Here is a 20,384-nt window from a genome sequence, read left to right on the forward strand (position 1 = left end):
CAAAGTGTTCAGCTACTTACACTGTCTTCTTAATAAAGGGACCGTTCAATAAATAACACCCCACAATTTTTTCTCAGGACATATTAATTCTTTTGAGTTGGGATTTGGTTACAATAATAGTCAACATTTCTTTTGCTTGTAGAATTCTTGGGTGTCTGCCCAAATAATGCCATAAGTTCACCACCATATTTAAGCAAACAGACTCATTACCATCTTCATGTGGTTGCTGATGGTTGCTGCTCCACTCCTGTTGGTATCCTATATACGTTGGCCATTATCCCATCAGTCACTTTCCTCTTGGTCCGCAGCTCATGGTCTAGTGGCTGGCGTTGCTGTCTCTGGATCACAGGGTCCCAGGTTCAATTCCTGGCCACGTTGGGTATTTTCGCTGTGGCAGCAGTTGCGATGCCTGACTGCGAAATGTGAACCGCAGTGTCTGGGCTGTCATCATCGGGTGCTGACCTCACTTTACAGGATTACTTTTCTTTTTCTGGGCTTAGTCCAGGGCCCCTCACCTGACTTAGCTGTAGGCTGCTATCTTTGTTTGTTAGACCATCTTGGAATTTAATTTCAAGGGCCTCTTTAATCACACAGTGACAACAGTAGGAAGGTGCGTAATGATACTGGTTTTATTGTAATGTACAGTATGGCCAATTTTTTATTCTAGTCAGCCATGGCTGATTTGGTAGTCTGGCGTGATTTAGTGTGGTGTTTATGTTCATGGCACCTCTCCTCTACCATACATACAATTTCCCAATATATGCTTCACCTCAGTGACAGGCAATTTTGTAGACCACTTCTGTTCAAAGGCTAGGTCATCCTGTATTGAAACTAGAGATGTCAAGGTCTTAGGGGATGGGTGAAATACACATTTAACTTTGAGTCACTCCAAGATTTTGGCAACTTTTCTGGAGCTGCTGCTGGCAGATTGCATGCACGCTGGTGACTTGTGTTCCTTTTTATCTTCCTGTTGCTGTGTACTTACAACTTATCTAAATGCATACTTTATCTGCCTGCTTCTGTACACATTTCTTAAGAACATTCTCTTCAGGTTCTTCATCTCAGTTGGAAGACTGTCTCAGTCACAGATGGCTCGCACCCTTTGAACAATGTGCATAAAATGCCTTCACACTGGAAGTTGTGGGTCTACTGGAGACATGTATCTACAATTAAATGTGTGTAGGTTTTCTGTACACACTATGTCTCAGCTTTCCGCCTGAGTCCTGTGTCGTCAGGACATCAAGAAACAAAAGTGTGCCATCCTTTTCCTCCTCCATTATAAACTCTATTTTAAGGTATTATGAGTTGAGGTGAAGGAGAAATTTACCTATGCTGTCCCATCCAGCTGGACAGATGATCAATGTGTGAGCTAAGTAATAGTAGAGACAAGTTGCTTTTATTTGAGCTCGCTCCAGAGCCTGTCCTCAAAGTCTTCCATGAACAAATTTGCCATGATCAGCAACAGAGGATACAGTCCATGGCGGCACCATGTGTATATTTACAATAATTTCCACAGAACATTAAGTAAGTTGCAGAATTGATAAGCAAGAAATTTGAAACCAACCTGGCGAGACTCTTAAAGATTGTGCTTACGTTAACTTACTTCCTGTTTGATTGAAATGATTACAGACAGATGGAAAACATCACCGTGGGGTGTGCTGTATTGTTCATCATGATTTTGTTCATGTAAGATTTCAATGAGGTGGCCTGGAGCAAACCCAGCAAAAACCAACGTGTTTCTACTGACATTTGAATCACACATTCATCGTCTGGTCACATGGACAGGAAGGTTTAGGTGAATTTCTCCTTCACATCAGCTTGCATCATCCTAAAGTGCAATTTACCATGAAGAGGAACAATATGCCACCCTTCTGTTCCCTGATGTCCTGTTGTAACAGAAACCAGATGGCAAGCTACAAACCCAGTGTGCAGGAAACCTATACACACTGAATTGTGTCTACATGTGTCCAGTAGTCATCACAACTTCCAGCATGAAGGCATTTTACACATACTTGTTCACAGGGAACCCTTAACTGAGCTTAGACAAAGAAAAGCATTCCCACATAGTGAGGTTTGGACCTGGGAGCAGTAACACAGAAACCGGAGATCCCAGCTCATAGACGGTGTGCCGCTGACACTCCACCACCACCACCACCACCACCACCACCACCACCACCACCACCCACCATGGCAGCTGTACAGGTAGCAACAGGAGCAGAGTGATGGAGGATGTAACAGCCAGTCATCCAGTTTATACAGGATGCTGACAAGAGTGGAGCAGCACTCATCAGGTACTACCTGAAGTCGGCAATCAGTCTGTTTGCCACAATATCGTCAAGAACTTACAGTGTGACCCAGAAGGATCCCTAACAATTCTACAAATTAGAAATACACCAGGAAAACATCAGGTAGAACATTTCTTTTACATGTACTATTTTTCTATGTATTCTCTATCATGTTCTTGGACCTTAAGCTTGTATTCCGTAAGAGCATGTATACCCTGTTGGTAAAAGCTCTTATCATGTGCTTGTAGCTGTGGTTTCACAGCATGAATTATACTCTCATCGCCTTCAGTATGTGCCCCACATAGAGAATCGTAAGTGGCCACCAGATGGAAGACAGAGGGCATCAGGCTTGGACCATGAGGTTGATGAGGCAGTAAGGTCCAGTCCAGTCCAATTTGGCGAAGTGTTCCTGAGCTCTGAGACTTGCATGCAGTTGTAAATCATTGCATTGGTGCAAGATTTCTTTGGGAATCTTGTTAAACAAAATATGTCATAAATAGTTCTTAAGTTTGTTCAGAATCTTCACAACACCTCTGAATTAATGGTTGATCCTTTCGGCAACACATTCAGGAGAATGACACTACCATCATTATCCCAAAAGACTGTCATCATGACTCTGACAGCAGAGGGAGCTACCTTGAATCCCCCCTCCCCTCCTCTCCCACTTCCTCCTCTTCCCTCCTCTCCCACTTCCTCCTCTTCCCTCCTCTCCTTTGCCCTCCTCTCCCCCTCCCCCTCTTCCCTCCCCTCCTCTCCCCCTCCCCCTCTTCCCTCCCCTCCTTTGCACTTCCCCCTCTGCTCTCCCCCTTCCCCCTATTCCCACCCGTCCCCCTTCTCCCTCTTCCCTCCCCTCCCCTCCCCTCCCATCCAAGTGGTGCCACTCCTGTGAATCAAAGATATGCAACCAACTTTCGTCATCTATTATACATAACAGAAATATCTCTCAATTGGTCTTAAACTCCTCCAACAGTTCACATGAAATGGCTTTCTTTGAATGTTGTGGTCTGTTGTGAGCATTTGTGGAACCCCTCTCGAACGTATCTTGGAACACCGAAGAGTCTCAGTCATTGCTCATGCACTTCCAATGCTCATCATTAGCTGTAGAGCCAACTGTCGAGTTGTTACACACCAGCCTGTGCGAATTCTGGCTTCCACATGATTCAGCATGCCAGGAGCAGTGGCGGTGACAGGACATACTAAACATTTCCAATCATGGAGCTCCGTTTCTGCACTTTGTGATGCTTTCTCCCCCTTTACCCATTGCCCAACAGTTCTCCTATCATTTGCATCTGTACTATACACTGCAGACAAATGTTTATGGGTGTTCAACTTGGTTTCTTTCCTCACACCAAGAGTTCAATTAAATCACATTGATTGTAACAAGTGTCATGCAAAGGTGCCATTTTGATGGCTCGCAGTGGCTATCAACTGTCAGAATTGTTGAAAGCTTTGCACATATGCAAACATTAAATTTAAAGTGCCTGAAAGATATTTTCTAAGATGTATTAATGGAGGTACTAAAAATTTGGGACATTATTTGTTGAATGACCCTCATGTGTTATATTCATCTCAACTAAGTTTCTTATAACACTGAATAGTGTGTACCATTTTTCAAAAGTTATACCATCACTAGGCTGTAGAGGTAACAGGTGATATGCCCCCCATACTTCAGGGCCTAGAGGAGTGCACAGGTTCCATGCAAAATTGAAGATATGTGATTGCAGTGGAAAGATATATCACAATGGAGAGTCCTACTGAACATGTATTTTGACTTCCTCTCTTTTTGAAATTTAATGTATGGTAAAACATGGATAATGTTGGTGCATAACATTCCCCACATCCATAGCTTCCTACAAGCTTGTTGCACTTTGTTATGTATTTTTATATGTTGTAGAATTTTGAAATAATGGCTTCATTACCCAGATCATGAGGGTGGCACAAACTTCAGAGGAAAAAATGACAACTCCAGTCTCTGTGTTGTTCTCCCAACAAATGTCAACAAAACTAGGCTATTTTCAACATTTGCTTCCTTCTCTTCCACCTTGCTGTAGATGTGAATTATATCAGTGGACTAGGGCTGTAATATTAAACACTTGTGTAGCAGGACATGAGAATGAATCAATTAGAAAATACAGGAAGGAAAAATGACAATATTATGAAAAGGATAGATTACTATTCGCATATAGTGGAGGTGTTAAGTCACAGAAAGTTACAACAAAAAGACTATCAAATAATTAAGCTTTTGGCCAAAAAGGTCTAGACAAAACACACACACACACACACACACACACACACACACACACACACACACACACACACGACCACTGTCTCTGTCTACCGAGGCCAGGCTGTGGGCAGCTGTGCATGATGGGAGAAGCAGTCTGCTTGTGGGAGCATACAGGGATGACCAGAGAGAGGGTAGGGCAGCTGGGAGCAGTGGGTTAGAAGGAGGGTCGAGAAGGGAGGTGGAGGGGGAGGCCAGTGGAAAAGGAGAGCAGTAAAAAGACCATGGGTGTATTGGTGGGATAGAGGGCTGCAATGCCTGAATGAGAATGGGGAAGGGGATATGTGATGAAGGATAGTGACTAATGAATGTTGAGGTCAGCTACCACCCATTCAATATCAAGAAGTCCCTCCCATACAGCCTAGTTGCCCGTGGCCATCACATCTGTAGTGAAGAGCTGTCCTTCTCTATATATACCAAGGGCCTCACTGAGGCCTTCACAGACCACAATTAACCTCCCAACCTTGTACAGAAACAGATCTCCAATGCCTTGTCTCTCCAGTCAACCCCTCCACACCCCCCACGCCTTCCAAAGTTCCACTTTCCAGCCACAGAGGAGCATTCCCTTCATGTCTCAGTACCACTCAGAACTGGAGCAACTGAATCACATTCTCCACTAGGGTTTTGACTACCTCTTGTTGTGCCCTGAAATGAATGTCCTGCCCACTATCCTTCCCACTTCTCCCATAGTGGTATTCTGCCACCCACCAAACCTACACAATATCCTCATCCATCCATCCCTACCGACCACTGCTCCCAAACCCTTGCCTCATGGCTTATATCCCTGTAATAGACCTTGACGCAAGATCTATGGCATACATCTTCCCACCACCACCACCACCCACTCCAGAATGGTCACAAACATCACCTATCCCGTTGAAGGCAGGGTTACATGTAAAACCAGTCATGTGATCCCCAAGTTAAACTGCAAGTAATGTGCTGTGTTCTATGTGGGCATGCCACCAACAAACTGTCTGTCTGCATGAAAGGGCACCGATAAACTGTGACCAAGAAACAACTGGACCATCCAGTTGCTAACGCCACTGCCCAGTGCAACATTCTTCATTTTATTGACTGCTTCACAGTCTGTGCTATCTGAATCCTTCCTTTCAACACTAGCCTCTCTAGGAGCCTTCCCTGAAATATATACTATGTCCCTGCAACACTCCTGGCTTCAGCCATTGTTAGTCAGTGTCTGTCACCCACCTATTCCCTTTCCTGTTCCGATTCCAGCACTGCGCAGCTCTGTATTCCACCGATGCACCCACAATCTTTTTACTTATCTCTTTAACTGCTGCCCCCCTCCCCCTGCCCTCCATCTAAACTCTTGACCACATCTGGTTGCCCTACCCTCTCTTTACTTCATTCCTATATGCACTCAAAGCAGCTCTTTACTATCCTCCACCCCTACCATTCTATCTCCACCCCCACCCCTGCACCCCACCCTGCCCCAGCCTCCCCCTTACTTCCATCACCCAGACTGCTTCTTCCATCATGTGCAGCTGCTCGCAGTCTGGCCTTAGCAGCCAGAGACATTGGTCAAGTGTTTGTGGGTTGCATTTGCATGAGTGTGCATGTGTATGTTGTCTAATTAAGAAAGAGAACTATTTGGCCAAAAGCTTACTTGTGTGACAGTCTTTTTGTTGCACCTTTCTGCAATTCAATATGTTCACTATATGTTGAGCACACAAGAATGGAGATATGAGAAATATTGACAAAAACAGAACAATAATTTATTTATTTATATGTGTCTAGAACATAACATATTAAATATAATTTTTCATAAATTACCAAACATAGAAACTTCCACTTCTGTCTGTGTATGTGCGGATGGATATGTGTGTGTGTACGAGTGTACACCTATCCTTTTTTCCCCCTAAGGGCAGTCTTTCTGCTCCCGGGATTGGAATGACTCCTTACCCTCTCCCTTAAAACCCACATCCTTTCGTCTTTCCCTCTCCTTCCCTCTTTCCTGAAGAAGCAACCGTCAGTTGCGAAAGCTAGAAATTCTGTGTGTGTGTTTGTGTGTTTTATTTATTGTGCCTATCTACCGGCGCTTTCCCGCTTGGTAAGTCTTGGAATCTTTGTTTTAATATATATATATATATATATATATATATATATATATATATATATATAGACACACACACAGAATTACGAGCTTTCGCAACTGGCAGTTGCTTCGTCAGGAAAGAGGGAAGGAGAGGGAAAAATGAAAGGATGTGGGTTTTAAGGGAGAGGGTAAGGAGTCATTCCAATCCCGGGAGCGGAAAGACTTCCCTTAGGGGAAAAAAAGGACAGGTGTACACTCGCGCACACACACACACACATATCCATCCGCACATACACAGACACAAGCAGACATATTTAAAGGCAAAGAGTTAAGGGCAGAGATGTCAGTCGAGGCGGAAGTACAGAGGCAAAGAAGTTGTTGAAAGACAATGGGGCGGCCAGGATGTTTGGGTTTGTGAATTTTAGGAAGTAGGTAGAAGGTAGGAGTGCGAGGTGACGGTGGGGTGAGGAGTTTGATGGAGTCAGGTGAAAGGTTTTGTAGGGGGCCTAAGGTTCTGAGGATTCCTTGAAGCTCCGCCTGGACATCAGGAATGGGATTACTTCGGCAAACTTTGTATGTAGAGTTGTCTGAAAGCTGACGCAGTCCCTCAGCCACATACTCCCGACGATCAAGTACCACAGTTGTGGAACCCTTGTCAGCCGGAAGAATGATGATGGATCGGTCAGCTTTCAGATCACGGATAGCCTGGGATTCGGCTGTGGTGATGTTGGGAGTAGGATTAAGGTTTTTCAAGAAAGATTGAGAGGCAAGGCTGGAAGTGAGAAATTCCTGGAAGGTTTGGAGAGGGTGATTTTGAGGGAACAGCCATGGGTACCAGGATGGCCCCCTCGTATGCCAACCTATTTATGGGTCGCTTAGAGGAAGCCTTCTTGGTTACCCAAGCCTGCCAACCCAAAGTTTGGTACAGATTTATTGATGACATCTTCATGATCTGGACTCACAGTGAAGAACAACTCCAGAATTTCCTCTCCAACCTCAACTCCTTTGGTTCCATCAGATTCACCTGGTCCTACTCCAAATCCCATGCCACTTTCCTAGATGTTGACCTCCATCTGTCCAATGGCCAGCTGCACACATCCGTCCACATCAAACCCACCAACAAGCAACAGTACCTCCATTATGACAGCTGCCACCCATTCCATATCAAACGGTCCCTTCCCTACAGCCTAGGCCTTCGTGGCAAACGAATCTGCTCCAGTCCTGAATCCCTCGACCATTACACCAACAACCTGAAAACAGCTTTCGCATCCCGCAACTACTCTCCCAACCTGGTACAGAAGCAGATAACCAGAGCCACTTCCTCATCCCCTCAAACCCAGAACCTCTCACAGAAGAACCCCAAAAGTGCCCCACTTGTAACAGAATACTTCCCGGGACTGGATCAGACCTTGAATGTGGCTCTCCAGCAGGGATACGACTTCCTAAAATCCTGCCCCGAAATGAGATCCATCCTTCATGAAATCCTCCCCACTCCACCAAGAGTGTCTTTCCGCCGTCCACCTAACCTTCGTAACCTCTTGGTTCATCCCTATGAAATCCCCAAACCACCTCCCCTACCCTCTGGCTCCTACCCTTGCAACCGCCCCCGGTGTAAAACCTGTCCTATGCACCCTCCCACCACCACCTACTCCAGTCCTGTAACCCGGAAGGTGTACACGATCAAAGGGAGAGCCACATGTGAAAGCACCCACGTGATTTACCAACTGACCTGCCTGCACTGTGATGCTTTCTATGTGGGAATGACCAGCAACAAACTGTCCATTCGCATGAATGGACACAGGCAGACAGTGTTTGTTGGTAATGAGGATCACCCTGTGGCTAAACATGCCTTGATGCACGGCCAGCACATCTTGGCACAGTGTTACACCGTCCGAGTTATCTGGATACTTCCCACCAACACCAACCTATCCGAAGTCCGGAGATGGGAACTCGCCCTTCAGTATATCCTCTCTTCTCGATATCCGCCAGGCCTCAACCTCCGCTAATTTCAAGTTGCTGCCGCTCATACCTCACCTGTCTTTCAACAACTTCTTTGCCTCTGTACTTCCGCCTCGACTGACATCTCTGCCCTTAACTCTTTGCCTTTAAATATGTCTGCTTGTGTCTGTGTATGTGCGGATGGATATGTGTGTGTGTGTGTGCGCGAGTGTACACCTGTCCTTTTTTTCCCCTAAGGGAAGTCTTTCCGCTCCCGGGATTGGAATGACTCCTTACCCTCTCCCTTAAAACCCACATCCTTTCATTTTTCCCTCTCCTTCCCTCTTTCCTGACGAAGCAACTGCCAGTTGCGAAAGCTCGTAATTCTGTGTGTGTGTTTGTGTGTTTTGTTCATGTGCCTGTCTGCCGGCACTTTCCCGCTTGGTAAGTCTTGGAATCTTTGTTTTTAATATATTTTTCCCATGTGGAAGTTTCTTTCTGTTTTATATATATATATATATATATATATATATATATATATATATATATATATATATATATATATATATAAAGAAAGAAACTTCCACATGGAAAAAATATATTAAAAACAAAGATTCCAAGACTTACCAAGTGGGAAAGTGCCGGTAGACAGGCACAATAAATAAAACACACAAACACACACACAGAATTTCTAGCTTTCGCAACCAACAGTTGCTTCTTCAGGAGAGAGGGAAGGAGAGGGAAAGACGAAGGATGTGGGTTTTAAGGAGAGGGTAAGGAGTCATTCCAATCCCGGGAGTGGAAAGACTTACCTTAGGGGGAAAAAAAAAAACAGGTGTACACTCGCGCACGCACACACACACATATCCATCCGCACATACACAGACACAAGCAGACATTTGTAAAGGCAAAGAGTTCGGGCAGATATGTCAGTCGAGGCGGAAGTACAGAGGCAAAGAAGTTGTTGAAAGACAGGTGAGATATGAGCAGCGGCATCTTGAAATTAGCGGAGGTTGAGGCCTGGCGGATATCGAGAAGAGAGGATATACTGAAGGGCAACTTCCCATCTCCGGAGTTTGGATAGGTTGGTGTTGGTGGGAAGTATCCAGATAACCCGGATGGTGTAACACTGTGCCAAGATGTGCTGGCCATGCACCAAGGCATGTTTAGCCACAGGGTGATCCTCATTACCAACAAACACTGTCTGCCTGTGTCCATTCATGCGAATGGACAGTCTTTTGCTGGTCATTCCCACATAGAAAGCATCACAGTGTAGGCAGGTCAGTTGGTAAATCACATGGGTGCTTTCACACGTGGCTCTGCCTTTGATCGTGTACACCTTCCAGGTTACAGGACTGGAGCAAATAACCAGAGCCACTTTCTCATCCCCTCAAACCCAGAACCTCTCATAGAAGAACCCTAAAAGTGCCCCACTTGTGACAGGATACTTTGCGGGACTGGATCAGACTCTGAATGTGGCTCTCCATCAGGGATACGACTTCCTAAAATCCTGCCTCGAAATGAGATCCATCCTTCATTATATCCTCCCCACTCCACCAAGAGTGTCTTTCCGCCGTCCAGCTAATCTTCGTAACCTCTTGGTTCATCCCTATGAAATCCCCAAACCACCTTCCCTATCCTCTGGCTCCTACCCTTGTAGCTGCGCCCGGTGTAAAACCTGTCCTATGCACCCTCCCACCACCACCTACTCCAGTCCTGTAACCCGGAGGGTTTACACGATCAAAGGCAGAGCCACGTGTGAAAGCACCCACACGATTTACCAACCGATCTGCATACAGTGTCTCGCTTTCTATGTGGGAATGACCAGCAACAAACTGTCCATTCGCATGAATGGACACAGGCAGACAGTGTTTGTTGGTGATGAGGATCACCCTGTGGCTAAACATGCCTTGGTGCACGGCCAGCACATCTCATCTGGGTTATGTGGATACTTCCCACCAACACCAACCTATCAGAACTCCGGAGATTTGAAGATGCCCTTCAGTATATCCTCTCTTCTCGATATCCGCCAGGCCTCAACCTCCGCTAATTTCAAGTTGCCGCTGCTCATACCTCACCTGTCTTTCAACAACTTCTTTGCCTCTGTACTTCTGCCTCGACTCACATATCTGCCCGAACTCTTTGCCTTTACAAATGTCTGCTTGTGTCTCTGTATGTACGGATGGATATGTGTGTGTGTGCGAGTGTACACCTGTCCTTTTTTCCCCCTAAGGTAAGTCTTTCCGCTCCCGGGATTGGAATGACTCCTTACCCTCTCCCTTAAAACCCACATCCTTTCGTCTTTCCCTCTCCTTCCCTCTTTCGTGAAGAAGCAACTGTTGGTTGCAAAAGCTAGAAATTCTGTGTGTGTGTTTGTGTGTTTTATTTATTGTGCCTATCTACCGGCACTTTCCCGCTTGGTAAGTCTTGGAATCTTTGTTTTTAATATATAATTTACAAGTATTACAGAGAATATGTGCATATTTATATTCCATGTGCTGCACAAAATTCTGTTGCACAGACTGCCTTATCATTGGGAATAATCAGATCATCCGTAGACACAGGTTCCGACAGTTTCTTGCAGTTGAGTAGGTGCTGATGGTCTTGGGGTTCACCACACTTACATAGTTCGTCCCCTGAGATGTATCCCCATTCTTCATGTCCTCCTTGTAGCGAGATACTCCAGTTCTCAGTCTATTGAGTACCTTCAATGTCGTGTATGAGAGATGATGACCTGTAATATGTTCTTCCTTTGGGTTGTCCCAATATTTCTCTGATCATGAGCTACACCATAGTTTTACCCTATGGTCTGCAGGCGATGTTTGGATTGGTTGCATTGTCTGGAGAAAACTTTTTCTCGACTTAAGTCTTGGTGTTTGATGTTCGCATCCAAACAGGGGGTGTGTCTGATCCATCTCCTGCTTCTTTCTTTCAACTTCAGCTGCTGTTCTCCTTCGGATGTCTGAAGGTGCTACACCGATGAGGTGGTAGATTTTGTCAGCAGTGGTTGCCTGCAAGCAGCCGGTTACAATTCATCCTGTTTCATTTAGGGCAATACTTACCTGTTTGGCATGGCTGGAGTTCTGTCATACAGGTGCTTATTCAGCAGTGTAGAAGCACAAAGCGAGGGCAGATGTGCGGAGGACCTGTGGGTGTGCCCCCTAGTTGTTGCCGGTCAGTTTCCTAATAATGTTGTTCCTTCCACTGACTTTCATGTTTGTATCTGTACAGTAGTCCTTGAAAGTGAGGGACCGGTCCCACTTCACTCCGAACTACTTTGGGGTGTCACGGTGGGTCAGCTGTTGACCTCTCCATGTTATTCTCAGTTTCCTCTGTGCCTCCCTGTTCCATAAGTGGAATGCACACACTTGTGTTTTGGAGGGGTTTGGCTTCAGTTAGTTGCTATCATAGTAGTTAGATAATGCCTCAAGACTTATTGTGAGTTTTTCTTCCACCTCCTCAAAAGTTCTACCTTGCGCGGAAAGTGCTGTGTTATCTGCATAAATGAAAGATATTGTGACAGGATTAACTAGTTGGTCATTAGCATTAAACAGCAGTGGGGCTAGCACACTTCCTTCGGTGGATACCATTTCTCTGTGCCCTCCACTGGCTCCTTTTGTTTTGTAGAGTAACAAAGAAATGTCTGTTTTGTAGCAGGCATCTTAAAACTGTGTTAGGTGGAACTCTTTCGTGATGCCATAGATCTTTGTTTACATTCTCCTGTGATTAATGGTATCATAGGCAGCAGTAAGATCCACAAAGGGGCCTCCTCAAAGATTGCAACAAAGGGATAAATACAACACGACATGTCATCATCAGCGATCAGGTGTACCCTGGGCCACACTGGGAGTAATTCCAGTGGCAGATCCTTCCACCACCAGAACATTACACCAGAACAACAATAACAACAACAACATGACATTGGTAAAAGTTGTATGTCATGGTGGTGATAGGTCATGGCATCTTGTATTGGTAGAAAAAACACACGAACAACTCATAAAACCATGCAGGATGAGTTAGTGATAAATACTGTGCATGTTGGTACCTTCCTGTAAAATAAAAAGTAGTTGTATTGTTTACAGTGACAAAGTCTACCATCTGTTAACACCTTCTCTTTTATCTTTGGTAATATAAAATGAGCTCTTTGGCTAGGTCGTGGAAGCCCAAGCCACTGTGTCATCCTCTAGCTTGTGGTGTTATGTAGATGAGTTATCATGGGACTTATGGTCAGCTCACTGCTCCTGGCCATTTTGCTAACTTCCCAATGGAGCTGCTACTTCTTGTTGATGTAGTACCTCAGTTGGCATCACTAGGCTGTGTGTACCCCGTACCAAGGAAAATCCTTGGCTGTACTAGGAATCAAACTCAGGTTCTCTGTGTGACAGCTATCTACACTGATCACTCAGCTACTGAGGTGATCTTTGGGTGATATATGCAGGGTATTTATAAAGTCCATGAAACATTTCAAAAAATCAGTGCAGATAAATGACAAAGAACAATGTAACAAATATATAGTATGCAAAATGTGAAAGACATTTTTCTTTACACAGTTGTTATAAATATTCTATGTGTCACTATTCACAAGGCATCAAGTCTGGAGACAGTGGTGGCCCCTCGAACAGCATGGATGGAATCCATGGTATCAAAGCTTTTTCTCCCTTTCTTGCATGACATGTAGCACATTAACTTTATTGGAATCCCAGATGCGTTTGATGTTGAATGTGGATTTTCTGTCTCCAATATGTGTATGTTGTGTCAGTTGACCTTTCCCAAGAGATGAAAAGTGGATTCATCACTGAAGATTAATTTGCTTGTGCTGTCATCATTTTCAAGATGTTTCTGCACATCAGTGCAGAACTACAGGAGGGGTAATTTGTTGTCATGACTTATGTCTTGCAGGAGCTGCAATTCTTACAGCTTTACTTTTAATCACTTATGAAGGATTTTCCCCACTCTTGGCCAAAGATGGTCAGTTGTGCACTAGTTTGATAGGTAGACTTTGTGAGACTTTGCTACATCATGTCCCTCACACAGACCACTGTCTGTTCTGACATGACTGGTTGGCCTGAACATTTCGCACCACACAAACAACCATCCTCCTTGAATTTCTTGTAAAACTTCGCTATGGTGTTGTAAATTTGTGGCATCTTGTGAAACTTACAACAGAAAGCTCTTTGTACACTCACTATCAGTCGACAGTGGGCAAAATTCTAGCACTCAAAATAGTTTCTCTGTCTAGTTCACAGTTATTTTCAGCAACTGCAGTTGATGGCAGCCTTGTCAGCAGTTTTCCAAAGTAACTTGCAGTACCACTTTCAAAGCATGTTGAGAGTTTGTCTGTCACATACTGTTTCATTTGTTACACTACAGTTAGCCATTTACCAGACCAATTTTTAAAATTTCATTAATTTTATAATTACCCTGTATATAATGAAAGATGAAATTTTTATAAAGTGATGGATGTGAACATTTTATAACATTATGAGAAATATGGGGAAACTGCATTGTTTCAATGGGTCAAGAACAAGGGGGTTCCAAGTTGAAGAATGATGAGCACCACCAGTTTGCTGTAACCTTAAATTCTGTGAATTCTGAAGTGACTACATCACGCAGTGCACCAGTGATATGTTGGCGTCAGAGGGAATGGACATCTATGCTTAATGTTCCAATCATAAGGATGGTGTAAACTTCTTTTAAATAATGATGATAATAATAATAATAATAATAATAATAATAATAATAAAACTGCACCTCACGGTTTGCTGTGGATAATGAGGTGGATGGTCATTGAGGTGAAACAGTCATTAATGAACAGCCTAGGAACAACCCACTGCAGTTCAGTTATATTAGACTTTCTAAGATATATGGGACTTTGCCTGGGTGAACATGCACACAAGCAATAAATGCATTAATTAACACTCTTTGGTGTCATTGTACATCCCAAGGTGCATACTCCAATTGTAAAACATCTATATCATTTACTACAACTATACCTTCCTAGTCTAATGTTGTGAAGGTTGCCTCCAAAACACAAAGACCACTGCTGCAGTGGTTGATTCAGACAGTGCAGGATCTTCTCCTACTTCTCCACACAAAGGAAAAGTTGCACAGAAGAACAAAGCAAAGAATAATAAAGTAGGGTGTAAAGTAGCAAGGATGAAGATTCCAGTTAGTTCTGTCACCAAAGACTTGACAATAATTGTGCTAAAAGGACCAACAAGTCCTAGTCTGTCTCCAGCAATGTTAGAGACCCCACCAAGACAAAAAGAAATAGAGAAAAACCTTGGTAGTATAGGATTAATTATTACAAAGCCCCACATTGGGAAGCCATTTTATGAAGTGATCAGTTTTGTTGAAGCCCCATGCTGGGTATCATTTTGTGTAACAAACTAGCTACTTTATGTTCACATTTAGAAACTAATTTATTATAAAATTATTGCACATTACTGTGACATTTGTAATGAATAAAAAATAAAAGTATTATGTGCACCAGTGGCAGGAATGTAAATAGAGTACATTACAATTGATTTGAGTAATATACATGTTTTATAAATGTTTTGGACCATGGCAACATTGACTGCAACTACCCTTTAATAAACTTTTTCTGGGACAGTATATTCCCTTCAAACACTGCAGCTAAAACATCAAACAATAACATGCCCATTGTGTTAATAATTTTCTCACAGTCACCTTTGTGGGTTTTAGTCATTACAGAACAACAGACAGACAGAACTTTAATAGGCAGACTTTTATGTCTATGGTTAAATGCTTGTAGTTACCAGACAATATGTCACAGTGAACTGGCAGTGTGTTTGATGCCAAGTGTCTGTGCACAAGGGTTGCTAGGCAGCATCCAGGTGGTGTCGAGTGTGCATGAAGGTGTCAGCTACTGTTTTCAGGCCTGCAGCCTGAGCTACATCTGGGCTGGTGTCAGCTGGCTATGGTTAACTAATAGTGTGTTCTCCCTGAACAAAATATCAATGGTCTCTGAGCAGTAGTTGAAGTGCCTGACATCGGGCCTAACAGCTAAAAGTATGCTTATCTCCAAGTATTTTGCTGTGGACTAGTCCTTACAATTGATTAAACAACTCAGATTTTTTGCCGAGCCAATGAAATAATTTGCTAGCAGCTTTTGTTGCTGTAATGTTGTGTTATCTTCTTTTCCCATTCTAAAATACACACATTTTTGCCAAAAATATTTGTCTGAAAGAATTCCTGCATAGTCTTAAGGAAAGTTCAGCCATCCAATTTCTGCAGAACTTCATGCTCTGTTGGCTGACAAAATATTGTCAGGTACCTTTTACTGTATCCATTGTACTAATATCTTCATGTGCATATGAAAAAACATGTTGAGTGCCAACCCAGTCAGACAATGGTGCTTCAGGGCTTCCTGGAAAGGCATGGCATACTACAGCAGAAACTGAATAGGTTCAAACCTTATTTGTAGGAGATCAAAATTTGTTAATATATGTCCAAGAGAGACATTTTAAGCCTTACAACACCCACTTGCTAAGAGCTGGCAGCTTCACACAGAGGATGACATATTGTGAGTATTCCTGTGGAGTAGTGCAGTAACAGGTACCTGTAACACACGTCACTTCAGGTAACAGATTGCTCCAAGTATTTAGCATCTCAACCACCACATGACAGTGAGCCACTCGTAGACATGATTGTCCAACTCGCCAAACGTTTCTCCTTTCAACAAAGGTAGAGCTGTATGGGGCTGTAGTTTCACGTGCCCCTGGGATCAAGTTGTAGAGGAATCTTACACTAGGTGAATATATACATCTTTAATGTGCATTTTAGCACAAAGGCAGAGTCATTCTGCACCAGTGATACCAAAGATTATTCTCCTACCATTACAAATTCTGCACTGTCAGAAGTGTGTAGATGATCTTCCCTCTCATAGCCACTTTCCAGTTTATGTCCACCTTATACAAAAAGCAGAACCAACAGGAAACCATAATAAAAGGGCCTCAGTAAACAAAGTGGATGATGTATAGACAGTGGGCTGTACTTGGAACACTAAGACAGTGTCATGTTTGGATGGACCACATAACTACTGTCAAGACAGTTGTAGCAGGCTGGGCTCAATTGCCTTGTGGACTTACCTCTAAAAAAATTTTTAAAAAAATCCTGTAACACAATTGTGTAAATATCTCTAAGGCAAAAGCCTTAGTGTTGTCACAGCTCTGTTGCACTTAACAGTTGACCTGACTGTAGTATGATCCATCTTGCTGCTGATGTATTTATTCTACATGAAACAATGGAACAGTACCTCCAATATCCACTGTTTTCTTTAAATTTGACTTTGGGTTTCTAAACATGCTGAGAAACAACGAGAATAGGAGAATAATTTTCATTTTTGTAAAAAATAAAAGATCTATAACCTCCTTTTCTCAAAAGAGGAACTGGATACCAAGATAACTAGCTCATGAGGCTTCTTCTTGACTAGATTTTAACCAAAATTTGAAAGATATCTACTCTTTTCTTCAATGATAAGTGGAGTTAATTTTTATGGAGAGAAATGATGGTGGGTTCACTTCTTCAGTCAAAATATGACCACATACATCCCAGTACTCTCATAGTATTTCCCACACTAGCCTTGCTGCAAAAATTATAGATTGAGTGATCAGCTCCCATCTCAGCTAGGTGCTAGAATTTTAGAGGCCTCATAAGTAATTTCCAATGTGGGTTTAGAAAGTATCATTCTACTCTTATCAGATTAACCCTACTGAAGGCAGTCATATGTGAGATACTCTTGTCTAAGAAGCACCTGGTAAATTACTTCTTTGATACTGAATTATGTGGGCTTTCAAAAAAAAAAATTAATAGTGGCCCACAACTACGTACCCACAGACTCAGAGCTGAAATGTTATAAGCTTTGGCTGGTTTCTTTGTCTAGGGGCTGGGATATGTAGTTGCTGCATTGCAAGCCAAATACTGCTGAGTCTACGGTATACAATATAAATAATCAAATGGCCGAAGGATGCTATCACTCAGCAACTGAGAATTTTGAATGTAACATAGAAATTTATAAATCAAAGATTGCAATTAAATAAAATCTGCAGGTACTATTTTAATGACTTTAAATGATTAGTATGATAGCAGAAGTACTTTTAAGAATGCCATTTATTACTGTAAAATACTTATTGGTGTCAAAGGTCCAGCAATTAAATAAAATATAAGTTGAATAACAGGAAAACAATAGATTCCTACTTCAGGTAATTAGTAATGAATAATAACATAGCTTACGAGATATTCACTTCTAAACACATACTACGTCTTCACTGCAGAACCACGGAAATCTCACAAGTGCACAAGTCGATACTGCGAAATATTTCTGTCTCCCATGACCATGCACAAGCTGCTCAACACTCTCCAAGTATTTCCTGCAATCGTCCATTGTGCCTTCCCGTCCAGCACCACCTCCTGTCCTGTGCGATCCGATGCTCCTCCCCCACTTCCATACCGTCTCTCCATTGACTTCGGTAGTCGCCTACTGTAGTAACAAGTGCTCCCGCCATGTCTCCAAGCCAACACACACTCTCAAACATATTGAAACCAATACAAAATACTGGATTTACACATTCCTACGGCTGGACCACAAATATACTCTAACACACTGTATTAAATACATAAACAAATTAAATAAACATATATCAAAGGAATAGAAGCAAAAGTAGGACAGTAGCCTAATGCCTCTGTGCTTTCTAAAGCACAGTAAATATTTGACCAATTTCTTCATGAATAGTATATATCGGATATGAGCAAAGACATAGGCAAATAAATATTTATATTTATAAGCATGCTGCTGTCATTTTTTCGTGTAACTGTGGAGTACTTATGGTGTGATGCCATCAAAAGTAATTGGCCACTTTGACCTCCAATAACCCGTGTACTATTCAGGTTACGTGCCTGTAATTCATACCAATTTAGGTTTACACTAATAGCTTTCTAAAGAGATGCCAGTCAACAAAATCGGATAAACTGTTTAGATTTTGGAAATTCATTGCTGGGTGTTACTTGTATCATTCACAGTCAGATACTAAACTTTAAACTAATAAAGATATTGAAAATCTGATTACACCATCAGAATTGTCGTGCAAATAATGGTATCATGATTCCTCTGGCTGTTATTAAGTTCTACTTGAACTGTGAAATGTCTGCCATTATGGTTTCACAAAGTCCACCATCTTTGGCACTCTTGGCATACAAATCTCCTTCATCGACACAAAGCACAGTCCTCGACACAGCGCCAACATGGAATTCCCAGCCACACACTGGGGCTACCCCTCTTGCTCCAGCTTATGTTCAGCACCACGAAGTTGCTGGCTAGCCCCTGCTTGCCAAGTGGCCCGTGCAGCCATGCCAACTTGAACTTAGAATATTTTTCAGGGTGCCACATTTCGCCCGTTACCTCACAATGGCCAAGTGATACTATCTGGAGACACAGTATAATCTGCAAATTACAAGAAAGAGGATTTTCTGGTTAACTCCCCATTTTCTTGTGGTCCTTTCAACATTTTCTTGTGGTCCTTTCAAGCAGAAAGCTTTTTTAAAGGTAGAGTCAGGCACATGCTATCTGAGAAGTTCCCTCCTAGTAACAGAATTTCTCTGAGAAATGTTCCAAATTTTACATTATTTCCATTGCTTATAAAGATCGTCATTGAGGAGCCCTGTGAACTGCTCGTTATTTGTGATTGAATTCTCTATTTTTGTTCCACTTCCAGTCTTACATCATCCCTCAGCTACAGTGACACCTAAGAGGCTCAAAGAAAGAGAAGGGGAGAAAGTGTTCTATTTCTACCGTCACTAAACTTTATATGTGTTTTTTTTTTAGCCTTGATTGCTCCTTTTTAATTTACTTCTGTTGAGACCAAGAGATAAAGTTGTAAGTTTTAAGGATTTCATGAAGCTGCTGGAGCTTGTATTTGATCAGTGGCTTGCTTCAGCCAGGGGGACTGAAAGTAAGATTCTTTAAAGTGTTAATGTCATGACCTGTGTAAATGGAGAGAACTGAAAGAAGATAGATCATGCTTGCTCCAATTTTACTTGGCATTGTTTGGTCGCATTTAGATAATGGTTGCATGATTTGTGAATAAGCATGACCATCATATTAAATAATACTAGATTCACTAAACCATGATAGTATCTGATTCACTAAAGGGGGGTGTATAGGATAAGCCCCATTAACAACTTTTATGCATAGTCAGGAGAGCCTTCATTGTGTACACAGAAAAATCTCTGTGAGGCTAAAGAAGCATACAAACCTTGATCATCATCAGCATCATTCTCTTTTCATGTAACTGTTCACATCTGGGTAACTTTGGAGCTATTAGAAATCTATTATGGATACAGGTGTGGCAGATAACAGATTGTGTTTGTCAATGAGACCCAGGATGATTTTAAACTTGACAGATCACAATCATCCATAATTTACTCTAGAATACATTGTTAAGATAAAAATTCGTAATATTGTAAATAAACACCCAAGATTTTAAAGTAGTTAGATTGATGGGTCCAAATGGGAGAAACATTCACTGCTCTGCCATTTTCCTCAAATTTGTCCTCAGCTTGCAAGTTCCCAATGACTTTAATAAATTTTAAACTTTACACAAGTGAGAGGTGATCGAGGGCTGAAAATCCTCATCTTTTGTAATTCGCTGATTGCTCTGAGTACAAACCAGCACTTGTATCCAGCAGATAAATGGTTCAGAATACCCAGGATGCCCTTCTCCAGGAAAGGAAGTGTCATTGCCCTAGGTACTAAGTTTCATGGCATTCTGTGGAAATGAAGTGGTGGATTCTGCAAACAAGAAGG

At 42.6% G+C, this 20,384-nt stretch overlaps 1 protein-coding gene across 1 annotated transcript in view; it reads left to right on the forward strand.

Annotated features, from left to right (window-relative positions):
• Positions 1 to 20,384, forward strand: part of LOC126365787 (ER degradation-enhancing alpha-mannosidase-like protein 3) — a 205,687-nt gene that overhangs the window by 165,111 nt on the left and 20,192 nt on the right. The window lies entirely within an intron of this gene.

This window comes from Schistocerca gregaria, chromosome 4 (genome assembly GCF_023897955.1).
Source record: "Schistocerca gregaria isolate iqSchGreg1 chromosome 4, iqSchGreg1.2, whole genome shotgun sequence".
Classification (NCBI taxonomy): domain Eukaryota; kingdom Metazoa; phylum Arthropoda; class Insecta; order Orthoptera; family Acrididae; genus Schistocerca; species Schistocerca gregaria.